Source organism: Porites lutea, chromosome 4 (genome assembly GCF_958299795.1).
Source record: "Porites lutea chromosome 4, jaPorLute2.1, whole genome shotgun sequence".
Classification (NCBI taxonomy): domain Eukaryota; kingdom Metazoa; phylum Cnidaria; class Anthozoa; order Scleractinia; family Poritidae; genus Porites; species Porites lutea.
The window spans coordinates 32,379,008-32,396,507 of record NC_133204.1 but is presented as its reverse complement, the minus strand read 5'-3'; the positions used below and the strand labels follow the sequence as shown (position 1 = coordinate 32,396,507).

Genomic DNA, 17,500 nt, shown 5'->3' with positions numbered 1-17,500 from the left:
GTGCCATTTGTTAACGCTCCGTGAAGCGGAAATTTAAAGCTCTTACCATTGGGAATTGCATCAATTCCGGTTCCGATTCCATTCATTCAGTTCAAAAACTTCCTCGCACAAAAGAAGGCTTGATTCAAATCTGTGAATGAGTCTACATTTCGTTCCAGGAGCATGATTTCAATAATTGAAAGAGTAGAAATTACCAGGAAGCTAGCAGCCCACCCGATTCACGCAACCCCTATGGGTGATACCCGCTGAAAATGCACCAAATTACGCGGGCATCACCCGCTGAATTACGTACTATAGTATGGGCAATATGGCGGTCCATAGGCTACACAACTATCTGTGCAAGTAACCGTTATATTTTCGATAAAATAAAAACAATTCCGCCTCTTTGATACAGCAGAAAACGGAAAGACTAAAATATTAACGACTATTTGGTATATAAACCGCAAATTTTCAAACAATTCCAGCTAATTCCGCATAACTTGAAGACGAGTAACGAACAGGGCGAAGTTAAATTGCCGAAAGTGAAGTTTACTTCATTGTGTTGGGTTAAAATCCATCCGTGTTTGGGATAAAACGTCTTTAGTAGACAATTGTAGTTCTCAACACGGAAAATGAAATATTCTGGGTTTCGGGAGTGCGGTCTGGCTCACGTCTAATAGGATGCTGATACGACGGGCGTTTTTAAGACGGGCAAATTCGAGAAAGACATTTTATTACAGTTCCCCCCAAATGAAGTGTATTTCTATGATATTCGCATCAAACTGTTCCGAATCGTGTAATAGAAACTTTTAAAGCAAAAATCTGGTCTTCCAAGAGCCCAAAGTAAAGAATTTCTGAATGGCAAGTGTAGCGTGTGTGACATCCTATAGGATGGCGATTCACGGGCGTTTTTAAGGCGGGTAAATTCGAGAAAGACATTTTGTTACAGTTCCCCCCAATTGAAGTGTATTTCTATGATATTCACATCAAACTGTTCCGAATCGTGTAATAGACACGTTTTAAGCAAAAATCTGGTCTTCCAAGAGCCCAGAGTAAAGAATTTTGCAATGGCGAGTGCAGCGCGTGTGACATCCTATAGGATGCCGATTCACGGGCGTTTTTAAGGCGGGCAAATTCGAGAAAGAAATTTTATTACAGTTCCCCCCAAATGAAGTGTATTTCTATGGTATTCACATCAAACTGTTCCGAATCGTGTAATAGATACGATTTAAGCAAAAATCTGGTCTTCCAAGAGCTCAAAGTAAAGAATTTCGGAATGGCGAGGGCAGCGTGTGTGACATCCTATAGGATGGCGATTCACGGGCGTTTTTAAGGCGGGCAAATTCGAGAAAGAAATTTTATTACAGCTCCCCCCAAATGAAGTGTATTTCTATGATATTCACATCAAACTGTTCCGAATCGTGTAATAGACACGTTTTAAGCAAAAATCTGGTCTTCCAAGAGCCCAAAGTAGAGAATTTCTGAATGGCGAGGGCAGCGTGTGTGACATCCTATAGGATGGCGATTCACGGGCGTTTTTAAGGCGGGCAAATTCGAGAAAGACATTTTATTACAGTTCCCCCCAAATGAAGTGTATTTCTATGATATTCACATCAAACTGTTCCGAATCGTGTAATAGAAACTTTTAAAGCAAAAATCCGGTCTTCCAAGAGCCCAAAGTAAAGAATTTCTGAATGGCAAGTGTAGCGTTTGTGACATCCTATAGGATGGCGATTCACGGGCGTTTTCAAGGCGGGCAAATTCGAGAAAGAAATTTTATTACAGTTCCCCCCAAATATAGTGTATTTCTATGATATTCACATCAAACTGTTCGGAATCGTCTAATAGACACGTTTTAAGCAAAAATCTGGTCTTCCGAAGGCGCAAAGTAAAGAATTTTGCAATGGCGAGTGCAACGCGTGTGACATCCTATAGGATGCCGATTCACGGGCGTTTTTAAGGCGGGCAAATTCGAGAAAGAAATTTTATTACAGTTCCCCCCAAATGAAGTGTATTTCTATGATATTCACATCAAACTGTTCCGAATCGTGTAATAGAAACTTTTAAAGCCACAATATTGTCTTCCAAGGGCCCAAAGTGAAGAATTTCTGAATGGCAAGTGTAGCGTCAGTAGCGTGTGTGACATCCTATAGGATGGCGATTCACGGGCGTTTTTAAGGCGGGCAAATTCGAGAAAGACATTTTATTACAGTTCCCCCCAATTGAAGTGTATTTCTATGATATTCACATCAAACTGTTCCGAATCGTGTAATAGAAACGTTTAAAGCAAAAATCTGGTCTTCCAAGAGCCCAAAGTAAAGAATTTCTGAATGGCAAGTGTAGCGTTTGTGACATCCTATAGGATGGCGATTCACGGGCGTTTTTAAGGCGGGCAAATTCGAGAAAGAAATTTTATTACAGTTCCCCCAAAATGAAGTGTATTTCTATGATATTCACATCAAACTGTTCCGAATCGTGTAATAGATATCTTTAAGCAAAGATCTGGTCCTCTGAAGGCGCAAAGTAAAAAATTTTGCAATGGCAAGTGCAGCGTGTGTGACATCCTATAGGATGGCGATTCACGGGCGTTTTTAAGGCGGGCAAATTCGAGAAAGAAATTTTATTACAGTTCCCCCCAATTGAAGTGTATTTCTATGATATTAATATGAAACTGTTGGGAATCGTATAATAGGAGCGTTTAAACAGAAAAACTGATCTTATGAAGGCGCAAAGTGAAGAATTCTTGAATGCGCCATTCGCTCATAGACCTTAACGCGACTTCTTTACCCCTTAAAAATTTTGCAGAAACATGGTCTTAAATTTATCTTGGGACGACTGTAATACCCAGGAGAGATTGGAAACAATGGTTGGGCAAAATTTTGGGCCTTAAACAAGGTTCATTACGGTCTATGAGAAAATGGCGAGTCCAAGAATTCATCCAGGGTCACGTCATTTTTAGGGAGGGGAAATTCGAGAAATAACGAAAGGAACTTTATTTTAATATTAATAAGACCAAAAAGATCGGAATCGTATAATAGAAACGTTGAAAATGAAAATCTGGTCTTAATTCTAAATGCGCAATCATCCGAAATCATCTGGGCCAATGACATACATGATGTGGGATGGACTGGTAATTTTAAGGGTGGGCAAATGTAAGAGAGAGAGACTTGATTACTGTTTGCCTAAAATGAAGTATATTTCAGGATGTTAATATCAATGTGATTTGAATCGTACAATAAAAATGTTTTTTTTTTTCTTTAGGCGCAGTAGCCGCGGTTAAGAGTTGATCCCATACTTTATTGTCGCAAATGCAGCAAGCGTATTAATTAACTGCAGAGATGAGTTAACTCACCTTGAGTATTGAGCATTAAACTTTCCTACACAAGTGAAAAAATCAAAACTTCTGACATCCCCTTCAGCATGTTATCCCTGCTCCTAGAGAAATATGGGATACTTTACATAACGTGCACGAAACACCACTATTTGACAGCTGTACTTGATGGCAGTTGGTGAAAATACACTGATTTCACTGAGCGCATCGAAATACTGGACTATTCCTCGTAGTAAACGGGTCTAAAGGCCAGCAATGCGTAGTTGCCCCAATATTCCATGAAAAATACAATAAAACCCACAAGTAAGATCCTGCAGTTTCTCACTGAGTTAGCCTTAACAGATTCTTCATTTGAAATCTGCATACCAGATTAGCATTTTTCTGTATATTTTAGTGGGGATAACTCCGTAATCTTTTGATTTTTACCTTTTATATAGATTTTAGATTTTAGCGAATTATAAATTCCCCTTTATGATACCATTTATAAACTCATTTTATAATTTTTTTTTCCTATTTTTTCAGTGTCCCCAATAAGTTTTTATAAGCTAAAGACATCGACACTTACATAAAGTTGTTATGATATGTTGTTATGTTATACTAAAAAGAAGAACTGAATTGCCGACTTGTCCAATTACACTCAGTTCTAACAGTTTTACACTCTTGGCACCTAAGTCTCCACAACATTTCCTCAATGTTGACTTATCTTCGGTATTTGCCCAAGAGCACAGAATGTCTTTTTATAGAGTTTAGAGAATTAATAAGAACCTCTTTCAAATTTTAGCCTAACAGGTTCTTAAAACTCAGGTTCTTTATAGTAGTGCGGGTTTGAGTGAAAACACACACTGATTTATACATTAACTCATCGAAGTGCCCACTGAACATTTCCAAATTATTAGAAAGTGGGATCCAAGCAGGGAACAAAACTGCCTTTTAAAAACACAATGCTTGCACGGCAGTTCGTCGCATTCGTTAAAGAGATGGGATCTAGCGGTCAAAAGTGTCTATTTGGCCCATATTTCATGCAAACTGGTGGAAATACACTTATTTCAGGGCAACTCACACAGTAAATTTTAGGTAATTTGTTAGGTACAGGATAACCCCTTTTATGGGGTTCCTTTTAACTCCAAATTTGGGATCATTTTTACTCCTAAAAAGGATTTCCGGTTTTAACTCCCAGTCTGGAGTTAAAATAACTCCGAAAATGGGGTTATTTTACTCCTTACATGAGTTGTTTTTACTCTTATTGGAGCTACTTTAACTCTGTTCAAGTGGAGTAACAATTTTAGGTACAGGATAACTCCTTTTTGGGGGTTATTCCATCTCCTCAATATCTGGGTGATTTTTACTCCTGAAAAAGAGTTCTTTAAACTCCTTTTTGGAGTTAAAAAAACTCCCCCCACCGCCCCCCCCCCCCCCCCCAATAAAAAAACCTCCACTGTAAGGAGTTAAATTAACCCCACTAGACTAGAGGGGTTATTATGGAACTGCCGGACTATATCGCTTTTTTAAAAAAAAATTGGAAGATTTCAGCCATTCTCAGGGCCAGAATTCGAAATGCGTATTGGCCATAATATTCCAAAAATTCTAGGGGAAACATCTGATTTCACAGCAGCTCATCAAAGTACGAAGCTAATTTCGTAATTATTAGAAGATGGGATCCAAGGACCCAAAAATGCAAACTTAGCCCTATATTTCATGGAAACTAGAGGAAAGGCCCTTATTTCACCTCACTTCATCGAAGTAACGGAATATGTTTCACTCACATAAAATACAATAATTTCACAGCAACAAACACTGGCAAAAACAATTCATTCAAGTGCTGGACTATATTTCGCATTTATTGAATACTAAGAAATGAGGATGAAGAAAGCGTTTTTGGCACCATTTTTTCTGCAAACTATATTGAGGAGAGTGACATACACTACTTATTTTGAAGCAATTTATTCAAGTCCTGGACTATAAAACTCCGTAGTGGCCCACACTCCAAATTGAAGGCCGACGAAAATTCCGCATATTTACCCGGATATTCAATGAAAAATAGTAACACTCATTTCACCGCAACCCGTTCAAGAGCAGGGATTTTCCCCATGCATCACAAAATGGGATCTGCAGGCCAGAAATGCGTAATTTCCATATAATGTTTCTTTCATGTTTTTAGAAAAACGCTGATTTCACAGTAATTCATTTGAGTGATGGACTATTTCCCAGTCCGACGAAAATGGGATCTAAGGACAAGAATGCGTCGTGGCCCAATATTTCATGATAGAATAGTGTCAATAGTGAAAACACAGTAATTTCACTGCAACCAAAAAACTCCGCATATTAAACCGGATCCGTTCCAGGAAAAGCAGTGGAACACCACACATTTTCAATGGGATCTAAGAACCGCGTATTTGTCAAAATATTCCATGTACGTCTTCATTCATGTCCAGAAATGGATACAGTGGCGAAAATGGCAACAATGGCATAAAATCGCCAGCCTCTGACGGTTTGAGTTGGATGCCAAAAGTGGCCCCTTGGAGACTGGCGATTTTGGCGAAATTGGCGATTTTGGCGAAATTGGCGATTTCGACGAAAATCGCCAGAGGCCTTGTGATATCCAGAATTTGGCAAATATTCAAATTGGATGCCAAAAGTGGCCCCTTCAAATTATATAACTAAAGACGTCCCTTAGGGTGCAAAGAAAGTCAGTTTTACAGCCTGCCATTCATGCAGGCAAGCTGTAGCTAGTAATTAAGTACTAGCCCACAAGTCATTTCAACTAGCCCCCAAACCCTTTTTGAATTAGGAGCCGATTACAAACCCTTTTTTGCTTACGGTTTGGCGATTTTGGCGATTAATCGCCATTTCTGCCATTTTCGACAATGCGTGCATTTCTGGACATATCTCATGTGGGAAAGGGGAAATTCGGGCGCGGGAGCGCGAGGGGCGCGCGAGGAGGGGGAAAATCCATGGGAATTAGTGAACATACTTATTTCACAGCAGTTCATTCCAGCGCCGCGGACTATTTCGTATTTCGTATGAAATGGGATGCATTATATGCATTATCATAAAGTATTTTTTTGCAAACTAGAGGAAACATAGCGATTTCACGGCAGCTCATCATCGAAGTCCCAAACTATTTCGCAAGAAATGCGTAGTGGCCCATATTTCATGAAAAGTAGGGGAAACATACTAATATCACGTCAACCCAAAAATTCCACATATTCACCCGGGGCACTAGCTGACGGCAACTTGCATATTGAATGGCTGGACCTTCCCCCCCCCCCCCCCCCCCCCACCACCACCACCATTTGGAGATCAGACATCCAGAAATGTACGCAACAACGACATCTCTTTTGAGTCAAGTTTGAATTTTCGCCAACCCTTAGGTGATTCGTCGTCACATTTGCCATTTTTGAATTGTTGTATGCAAATTCGCCATTTTCGTCGAATCCCCACTTTTCAAGAGAGCCCTGTCAACATCTCAATAGAAATTTTGCCAAACCATATCGCCATTTTTGTCAAAATCGCCACTTTTCAAGGGGCCCCTTTAAACCGCCATCGCTGTAGAATTTTTACTAATTAAACCTTTGGCATTCGCCATTTTTGAATTATTCGTCATTTTCTTCAAATTACTCTCTTACCCTCTGGCGAATTTTTCCAGATTTTCTATTGACGCCGTTGCTGGTTCCTTTCTACACATAAGTGTGCATTAGGACATGGGATCTAAGGACAAGAAATAACATCCCGAATACCTGAAAAATGCACTGTCAATATGGTCAAAATCACATTCTCTTTCGCTATCCAGTGCATCATCCTCTGTTTCCGGGAGTAGCAGTCAGACATTTCCTTAGCCTCGCCCTTATCGTTGTTGAACGGAATACTCATTGGTTAAAAGATAAAGTTTGGGCGGGAGATGTCTTCAATGTGACATTGCAAAAATGTTTGACCTTTAGAAGTTGCCCCTCAAAAGGCAACAGTTTCATTTTCCGAAATATATTTTACTCTCTCCTCTAAGGGCAAACTGACTGAGAGTCGTAAGTGGAGTCGGAAGAAATGGAAACGTTCTCATTCTTCTTACTCCGATTCCGTCGCGCTTTTGACTCCGCTTACGAATCCCACTTTTTGATTTTCACTGGGTCATAAGCGCTCTTACGATTCCGACCCCGTCGCTAGTTAAAACCAGCCTTAACGAAGCGGAAAACGTCTCGTGCTGCCCGTTTAAGTGTTCATTTAAGGCTGGTTTTCACTAGCGACGGAGTTCGGAGTCAGATTCGGAGTTGTAAGAGCGCTTGTGACCTGGTCGAAATCAAATCAAGCGCGATGACATCCGCAGTTTCCCTTTTTCTTCCGAGCCTGCTTACGACTCCCGTCGCCTACATTCCGCTTATGTTTTAGTGAAAACCAGATTGTCGGAGTCGGAAGCAGAAGCGGAAGGCTAAAACAATCACAATGCACGTTCCCACGCTTTGTGATTGGTTTAGTTCTTCCGCTTCTGCTTCCGACTCTGACAATCTGTTTTTCTCTGGATCATAAGCGGATTGTAAGCGGCGGAGTCGTAAGCGGAATCAGAACGATGTTTTCATTACATCATAAGCTCTACGCTTGTGATTACAACTCCGACTCCGTCGTCGCTAGTGAAAACCAGCCTTTACGTTCCTCGTATTTTCTGAAGCAAGGTTACGTCTTTTTTAGTTCGATGCAGTAGATGCATCTTACAAATCGATAGCTCTACGTCAGGGACGGATCCAGAATTTCTTTTTAATTAGGGGGTCCAATCTTTGATTCGGAATCCTGAAACGAACAGATCATTTCACCCTCCCAAAATTACATATTTTTCAAATATGCCTGAAATTTAATCGTGCCAAAAGGTACCGCGCGTTTCAATGAAAAATCAATCAGTTGAATCGTGATATGCGATCCTATAGATGCAAAACTTTCAGGGTCAAACAAGTAATAAAACACAACCGCAGGCCTGATGGGGGCGGGTCCGGACCCCGCCCCGACCCTCTCACTGGATCCGCCACTGTACGTCTTACGCTTATGGGGACTGGCAAGTTACAACCCACAAACTCTTTTTGCAGCCAAAGGTCTGCTTTCGGGTAATTCACTTGATGGAACCCCAAAGGAATGTGGGAATGGCCATACCACACTTAAAATGTAAGATTAAATCCAAAGTGTGCCGCCTTTGCCAGTTTTAACAGCCTTTTTTGTAGTGTAATTTTACACAATGTAAAAAAACACATCAATGGAATATAATTTGTCCCCAAGTTAAGTGTATGCATTTGCCTTTCATAACAATATTTGGTTTAAAATTACACCCACAACTCAACAACATTTTCTACGATTTGAAATAAGGCATCAATCTAACAGTTTGTGTATTAAACGGTGAATCACACAGAACTACAAAATATAGCATATAACCTTTTTTACTCACTATAATTAACTTGTCCTCTACCAATAACTTGAAACAAATTTGATGGTTAACATCTGAAACTTGCATTCAGTACAGTTCATCAAAGGATGGGCACAGAAAAAAACAGGCCTTAAAAAGTCTGCATCCCTTGTTTGTTTTGCTTTGCTTTTCAATCTTATGAAACACTTCTTACGAAATTTGTACCCCTAATCCTTAAAAGAAAGAAGACATGCTTCTAGAAGCAAGAAACACAATTTTAATTGAAAACTCATTTACTCATCTTTTTGCCATATAATGCAATATAATATTACTCTTTTGACATTATAAGACTTGGGCACTAGTTTTATGAACTTTGGGTGCCTTTGATAAGGGTGACACAAATGCAGCTTCTTTGCATACTTATTACAATCACATAAACAGTGACTGTAGCAGACATATAAATTACACGAAAGTATTAAAGCCAGCCCACAGATAGCTAGCCTCCCATGCAGACATTCCTAGGCCATGTTCTTTGAGGAGGATTGTGTGATGAGCCAGAAGAAAGTCTGCGTCAGTGGAAGGCTAACTGATAGCAAAACTTGGGTTTAGTAAAAGGCCACTAAGTCCAGAGAGTAACATCTCTTCTTCTCTTTCAATGGTTTCTTCTCTGTGACAGTGCATTCTTTCACTTCCTCTAATCCCTTGTCTTTTGTAGCAGACACCTGCATGTAAAATGAAATTGGGAAAAGAGATTTATTTGATCATTGGCTTTAGAGAATATTACTTGCACATTTGTCTGGGTTACACAAGTAGTAGTATTGAATTCTTAATTTTAATTTTTTCTTGTTAACAGCTTTGTTTTCACACCATCATGTATTATGTTTTTGCTTCCCCAAAGTTTCACTTTGCAATTCAGGAACTTAAATCTATCCTGTAAATTGTGAGCATTTCTCTCCTCTAAATACCTGCTTTGTTGGGATCCCACGGGCCCCACTCACATATTTTAATGACGGGGGGGTCCGAAGGATTTTTTTGGGTCTGACAATTTGGCCAAAAGGGATTTTTTGGGGTCTATGAAAGACGTCGGGATTTTTTTGGGTCGCGAAAACAACACAGGGATTTTCTTGGGTATTGTATTTTTCATCAGCTCAAATCAACAATAACATAAGTGCAATTTACTGCTTGTGTGGTATTAAGGGATATTTCTGAGATTGTAATCTATTTGAAAAGTAATTACCGGCACTCCACGCGCATCTAATCCAGAGAGAAATATTCAATAGGTCACATAATTCAAGGCCTTTCAAGCCAGTCATCAAGACCACAATGAAAACACTGTATACAAAGTAAACATTTTATGAATTAGATGTTTACCCGCTGATATATATCTATTATCAAATTAATGATCACGCTGCTATGTAAAAATAAAGGCAAGGAAAACTGATTTTGTAAACTAAACTCAAACCGGGAGTCAATGCTGTTGAGTTCCAGCAAGAGCTAAGAGGTCCAGTCAGTTGTGATCCCATTTTTGTTGTATGAAGAAGTTCTCTTGAAAATATTAGTAACATAACATCAAGCTTGCCAAAGTGGTTTATGAACCCATAAAAAGACGTGTCGCTGACTCAGTTATTTCAGAAGATAAATACCGTATTTATTCGATTAAGCGCCCAACCTTGAATTAGCGCCCACCTTGAGTAAGCGCCCATCCTAAAGGCAGAAAAGTTAATAAGCGCCCAGCCTCGAATAAGCGCCCATTCCCACCCCACTCCCTCCCACAAAACTCCAATAAGAGATAATAAGAGACCCTCCCTAAGACGGAGTTTCCTTCAGAGTACTTTACAGAAACCTTGCTTCACGGTTACATCTTCGCTTTTTGTAATAAGCATTTACTGTTTTGTTGCCAAATATACTACTACACTTGCTGAGAATGGTGAAAATTTAATAAGCGCCCAGCCTCGAATAAATGCCCACCTCGAATAAGCGCCCACTCTCAAGATCAAAAAATTTAATAAGCGCCCAGGGTGGTTAATCGAATAAATGCGGTAATAAAATTTGCTGATGCAAAAACACTGAGGGATTTTTTTGGGTATGCTAAAAAAAAGTAGGGATTTTTTTGGGTAGACAAATTCTGAAGTTGGGATTTTTTTGGGCATAAAATATGAACTGTTCGGTTTAACACCCCCCCCCCCCCCCCCCCCCGTCATTAAAATATGTGAGTGGGGCCCCTGGGGTTGGGATCTGCATATAACACAGCTTGGAAATGCTGAGGATATTATTTTGAATTTTAAAACATATTCAATATCACCGCTCCCTGTGTGTATGGATTAATAATTTTATAGTGAATGTTTCTGATATCTAAACGTAAGTCAGGCTGATATCTCCCAATAACACTGCCTGGTCGGTGGACAAGGGCCATGGTGGAAACAATAAACACAGCTAAAAGATTTTAGAACTTGGTATCAAAAATTAAAAGCTATAGATATTCAATTGCAAAATAACTCAAAACATTTGAATGCCAACTCTGGCACGATTGGTGTGGAACCCCTAAGATTAAGCTTGGTATATATAAAAAAACTTGGGTTCACAGCTGCAAACATGTTCATTGACAACCACTTAAAATACTACACAACTGAAAAAGGCGAAAGAGTAATATTTAAATTATGTGCTGTAAGAGTACAAAAATATATAAAACACAGTAATCAATGCACATTAAGCAGATGTGTAAATCAACTACATTGAACTTAAAGAAATCATTGACGAGTGGCTTTATAGCACCACATTTTAAATCATAGGAGTAACAATAAATACAAAAGAGGTGAGGGAGAGCAGGATGTTAAATGAACACTGATGTCTGTCAAGCACTTTGCAGGGTTCTTGGTAAGATCAAAAAGTACTACAGTTGAAACCCTCTACAATGGCCACCTTGGGGACAGAAGAAAGTGGCCATTGTAGAGAGGTTGAAACAAGAGTGAATGTATGGACTGTCCGCCGAAAAATGGCCGTTATAGAGACGTGGCCATTGTGGAGTGATTCGTGGAGGTTTAACTGAATATATAATTCTCCTCCTCGTAAACAAAAATTATGGAATGCCATACTCAGGAGGAAGTGACTGGCTGAGTAAGGAACCACATCAGACAAGTTGCAATCTAGCAGTCCTTGGTTCAGGTCCTGCTGTGGTCACTTGCCTGATTTGTTCTTAGTCGCAGCCTTGATTGTTAATAGTTTTAATGGTTGCCTCCAGTGCCAGTTGGGGTTTTTAATCCTGTTACATTCTAATTGTTGAATTATTTGTTTTCATAATGATTTGCGTGGAGTGCCTATAGAAATAGCTGGAATGCATGCTAAGTGCACTTTTCACAATAACAAATCTGGCACATAAAGCATGAAACACGGATCAAAGATGCATTTTTTAGCCCTATGTTTCATGCAAACTAGTTTAAATAAACTTGTTTTTCAACCATTTCGAAAGGAAATCTACTGAAAATGACAATCCAACAATGGGGGCAGCTTCGAATGCATACATTGGTTTCAAATGGGATCTGTAAAACCATAGAATAACGGGAAGTAAGGAAAATCTTTGTGATGGTGGTGCACACACGCTAATACAGAAACCAAGGCTTGTTTAGAGGCAGCTGGGGATGCACGTGATACTAAGGCAGTTATATATTTATAAAATCATGTTAGACCGTCTACTGCAACTTCTATATATAAAATTTAATAAGATAATAATTTGAAAAAAAAAGCAAAATGATAAATTGTAATGACTGACAAATAACGTAGTTGACAAAGGGATCTGAGAGCAGTTTCTAGCCAAGTTTAGGCAACTTCAATGAAATGCAGTTAAAGCAGCTGAGAATGCAAATGCTTTCTCTTAGTACCTACCACGTACATTATTTCAAAAATAAAATAATTAGCATGAAGTTTAAAAGCATAAGGGGGATTGACTGGATTTACAACAATTTGATTTGAAGTGCGGGTTGAACCTGTAGAAATTTACATTTTCAATCCACTCGTACTCAGTATTGCAACTTATACCAACTTACGTACCCAGATCAGGGACCAACTTAGGTACCTTAAGGATTTTCAGACGATGAAAAATATCTAATTTGTCGTGAAATTGCACAAGATTCGCAAACCTTTGCTGTTGCACTAAAGTCCAAGCAACGACGAAGAATACCAGCTTCGGAGTCACAAAGGTGACACCTGTTGTTCTTTGAAAACGAACCTTCTTTAGAAAAGTTGTCGTTAGAGCAGGTTGTCGTAACTTGGCACACACATCGTCTACTCTTGACAGACTTTTTATAGCGCAGATCAGTGTTAAGCTTAAGTTTACATCTAGAGGCTTTCTGGCTTAATTATCGCTGAAAGCGAGGTTCGAAAGCGAAATGGTAAGCTGCACAACATACCTGCCAAAGATCAGTCCACGACGTAAATCGTCGCGATCCTGTTCACCGGCATCATCCGAAATGCTCGAACTAAGCTGTTCTTCTCTTGCTTACCGCAGTGTCCGCCTGCAACCAAACGAACTGGTCTGTTGAAGTGTCAACAACACCAGAAAGGATAGGTAAACAACGAAGGGAAAAAATAATGAACAAAATAAAGGCTTTCACAACTTACCGGCCCATTAAATACTGCTTTGCACGTTAAAATATAACCTCAGTGACAGCGTGCTGCAATAGATTTTATACTAAGACCGATAAACGTGCAATTACAACACGTTTTAACCATCATCCTGCACCATCCGGTACAGCACTTTCTCAGTCGTACTATAGTACGTACTATGGCGGGTGATACCCGGTAATTTGGGCATCATTTTTACGGGTGATACCCAGTACCCTTTGAGTGAATCGGGTGAGCAGCCATATTGTAGTGACAGCGATATTTGGTCCGCGGTACATGTCGCAGAAAGTGCTCTTTGATTGGCTCAAGAGGGGGGTGTGACGGGGGTGGGGAACCCGCAGAATGTAAACATCGCGGAAAATACCCTTTTTAAATTTTTCAAGCAATGAAGACATTCTTGGTAGTCTCAACACTTCTAGACTGCTTTTACATCGAGTTACACGAGGGGCACCCAACGACAATTTTCGGAAAAATATCTGTTCGGAAGACGATTTGAGATCTAGAATTTTCGGAACATTTGTTGTAAAATTTCTTGCTTGCCTGCCTCTTAGGATTTTCGAACATCTAAAAAATGGTAAAATTGCCCATTTTCAACGGATTTTTACCCTAAAAAGGTCACCTAGAATTTTCGGGAGGCTTTTTTCTGGCTGAAATTTTTAAACAGGTAAGTTTTGATCCCTAAAATTTTCGGATCACCAGACTTTCAGCTAGGAAATCCGAACAGATGGAAAATTTATAGGGGATAAAAATATGCCTATATCCACCGTTTAAATACTAAAACACGTTTAACAATGCTATGTTTAAGTGGTTTTGAACTATATTCTCGTTGGGTGCCCCTGTTACACAGAAATTTTTCACTTTCTACGAGTTTACCGTTACAATAAACGGTACCTTTTTCATGATCACCAACAACAATGTATTTTATTTAAGATCCATAAGCTTACAATATTTTATGCCCTGCAAGTAGCCATAGTGCTAATCTAGGCAGAACAAACATTATAAATAAAGGCGTTATTAAATTACATATTAAGAAAAAAGGAAAAGCAAAAAAGAAAAACCCCTCACACAAACTCAAGCATAGGGGTTTTGTTATTAGAAAAAATAGACTAAAATTACAATGGTTCATTTTCTAGGTTGTAGAGAAATAGAGAAACACTCCTTGGCAGATAATCGCGTTTTATAGTGATGTTTTGTGCTGAGTTTCGCAAACTTATTGAGGGGACTTTTGGAGCTGTCTTAGCGTGGACGTCATACAAGAAATAGCTTGGTTGTTGAAAGAAAAAAGACTGTAAAGGAAGACTGTGAGGAATTTTCCGATTTCCCTTTGTAACTCATTTTATGTCAGTTTCTTTGCGTAAATCACGCTCGAGATTCGACTTTTTAGTTTGAAATGCAAAAATTCTGCTAATACGAGACATATGCAAATTTCCTCACACCCTTTTTTAGGTCTTTTATCTGTCAATCAGATACAATAAAAAGGAAGTGAATATTTAACAACGCGAAAGGGCTGGAGCTTCAGCAGTAAACTCGATACCTCTGAGTTCGAGAGCAAAAAACTTAAGCGCCTTTTGAAATTGGATGAAATAAAATCTTTCATAAGGTAATTTAGTCTTTTAGCTTTAATTTGATATATAACTTGCCTTTGTAGCCTTTGGCACCTCGTTTTCCTTTACCGAGACCTTAAATAAGGACTAACAAGTGCATGATATAAATTCAGAAGAAGCCGTGGAATGCCTTCAAACCATGGTAATAATTAAATTTTTCAACTGTCCAAAACAAATTCCACGCAACCTTATTCCAATGATTCTACAAACAAAAGTTTGCGTAGCAGACATAACTGAAAAATGTCGCAGACATTACATTTTGGGAAACACATTTGTTATCATTCACTTTTCTTATCAGTGTTGCTGACTGTGGCTATGTCAATTTTTCCTGTAGTTACTTGTCTAAACATGAAGCTGTGAAATGATCATTTACTTTATTTATGTTCTATTAGAATATTATATAATCTCCTGCTGACCTAGTGTGAAGCAATACCAGTCAGATTTTTTTCCTGCTATAATGAATCCTTAAAATAATTTCCAAATTAATTTCGTCACATCTCAAGTAAATGTTGTGAGGAAAAAAACCCTTTCAGTAGTGAGGAGATTATATTTTTTTTCCCAAAACTGATTTAGCTACTAAAATTATCATTTTTTGTCATTCAGTCTGACTTAAAGACAGATAAAATGTAAATTTGCACTAAAATTTCACATAGTTCACGACATATTACATCACAAATTGTACTTAAATTTTAATACTCATTGTTGTTTTGGTGGTTGTCAAATTCGCCCTTTATCCCTGATCCATCCTTGATCGATGCACTTGACAGCTAGAGCACAACTCACAACAACAGCAGCGGCAGTCGCATCTAACCCTGTGGCAACTGAAGAAAAGAGAGAATTTTGCTTATTTGTTGACACAGATTTAAACTATGAAAGTTGCTAAGACCTGAATCTGAAGCTACACACTGAATTCCTACACTTTTCGAGCATATAACAACTAATCCAATTGATTATAAATTTCCTGAAATGTTGCGTACACACGGCTCCAAATGACCAATTAATGTCAAGGGTTGATTTGATAATTATTCACGGAGTTAAAATTTTCTAATGGCCGTCATTTCTTTACCGCAGGTCAAGAGCGAACGGCGGACTGTTGTGTTGGTAGCCCCATGAACCTAGGACCCCTGCGCGCGTAATGTACTGTCATGAACATGGTTGTATACTCACTCACCTATGTAACTTCCAACATCAAGAACAGCAATGACTATAGCAATCTGATCAACTTCATTTGAACCAGGCTAAAGTGGATGTGAGCTGTGAGAGGATCAACAAAAGTAATTATTAAGTTAACATAAGGTAACTTGACCACAAAGTCACCCTCTTGAGCGTGATACCTTACAAAGATCCTCACAAGATATTCTACGTTGTCAAGGAAAAACACATTCATGAAGGAAATGCCTAGTTCTAAGACTAACACAAATTGTGGTCAATAAATTGCTACAGAATTAGAGAGGTCCTAACATTTCTTGAGAGTACCAGCCCAAATCCTCATGTGGCTGTGACTGGTTCAATTTTGTCCTTGGTATAAATTTAATTTTCCTTTGTTCTAAGCTCATTATCAGAGATGTACCCAAATACCACCAAAACAACAACAATTTCTTATGTTGAGCCTACTGATATGAAAACAATGTTTATTAAGGGTCAACTTCCTATATTTCTTCTTGCAAATCATAATTTTAGTTTTCTTTGGATTCAGCGATGAAAGCCAATGTGCACAATACTCTGAAAGGATGGAGAGAGCATTTTCTAGTCCTTGATCTGACTGGGACATCAAAACTAAATCATCTGCATATAGTAGACAGCTTAGATGGGATCTATTATTTGGTAGAACTATGTGATCTGTGTCCCCTTGGTCAAGTAGAAAGGAAAATACAAAGGAGTACCAAAATAAAAACCATGGATAAAATGGAACCACAACAGCAGATAAGCATGCGATCCACTGCAGTAAGTTAAGGCTGGTGCTCCAAAAGGTGATGGAGGCTCAATTTCACATGATATACAAGAAATGTGAAAGAAGGAAATAAGATAGTACAGCAATAATTAAATCAATGCACCCTCTCATACGTACCATGGTGAAGAAAACTGTACAGCTCTGTGTACGGTTGCTTTGAGCAAACACCTCGACACAAGTCAGATTAGTTGACAGCACCCTTAAATGAAATGGCAACGCAATATATTTACTTTTTTGCCGCATGAAACACTTTAGTCGTAAAGGATATACAGGTGAAATTTGGTTTTAAGCCCTATGATTTCAAATCTCATGGATAACAATTTTTTGGGTTGCGTGAAAATTCATGGGAAACCACTTTTATTTCTTTTAATGAACAGAAGGGCAATTCCATGCAAGACAATGACATTTTGAATTTTTTCAAATAAAATTTTGCACAATGAAACTTAACCAACAGAAAGCTGAAACAATGGGCTGTTTGAAATTACTGAGATCTTGTTCATCTTGTCCATGTGCCTAATGTGAGAAGGCATGAAATACAGAGAATTTGAATCTTGGAATTTTTGGAAGGAAATTTTAAAGTTTTAACATCTAAGAAAACATACAGTTAACATAAAAGTATGGGTGTATTATAATCTGTGCCT

At 38.7% G+C, this 17,500-nt stretch overlaps 3 long non-coding RNA genes and 1 pseudogene across 3 annotated transcripts in view; all 4 read right to left on the bottom strand.

Annotated features, from left to right (window-relative positions):
• LOC140933316 (uncharacterized) overlaps positions 1–204 on the bottom strand; it is a 6,840-nt gene extending 6,636 nt beyond the window's left edge. Inside the window, exon 1 of the long non-coding RNA XR_012165040.1 lies at positions 47–204. This is a non-coding gene — a long non-coding RNA (uncharacterized lncRNA). The remainder of the gene's footprint in view (positions 1–46) is intronic.
• LOC140933317 (uncharacterized) overlaps positions 1–17,500 on the bottom strand; it is a 225,109-nt pseudogene that overhangs the window by 112,468 nt on the left and 95,141 nt on the right.
• On the bottom strand, positions 8,798–13,467 carry LOC140935424 (uncharacterized). The gene is made up of 3 exons (XR_012165203.1): positions 13,302–13,467; positions 13,091–13,215; positions 8,798–9,409 (listed from the first exon to the last, which is right to left on the bottom strand). It is a non-coding gene; the product is annotated as an uncharacterized lncRNA (long non-coding RNA).
• LOC140933314 (uncharacterized) overlaps positions 14,197–17,500 on the bottom strand; it is a 6,809-nt gene continuing 3,505 nt past the window's right edge. Inside the window, exons 2-4 of the long non-coding RNA XR_012165039.1 lie at positions 16,977–17,058; positions 16,080–16,162; positions 14,197–15,729 (exon numbers count right to left, since the gene is read on the bottom strand). This is a non-coding gene — a long non-coding RNA (uncharacterized lncRNA). The remainder of the gene's footprint in view (positions 15,730–16,079; positions 16,163–16,976; positions 17,059–17,500) is intronic.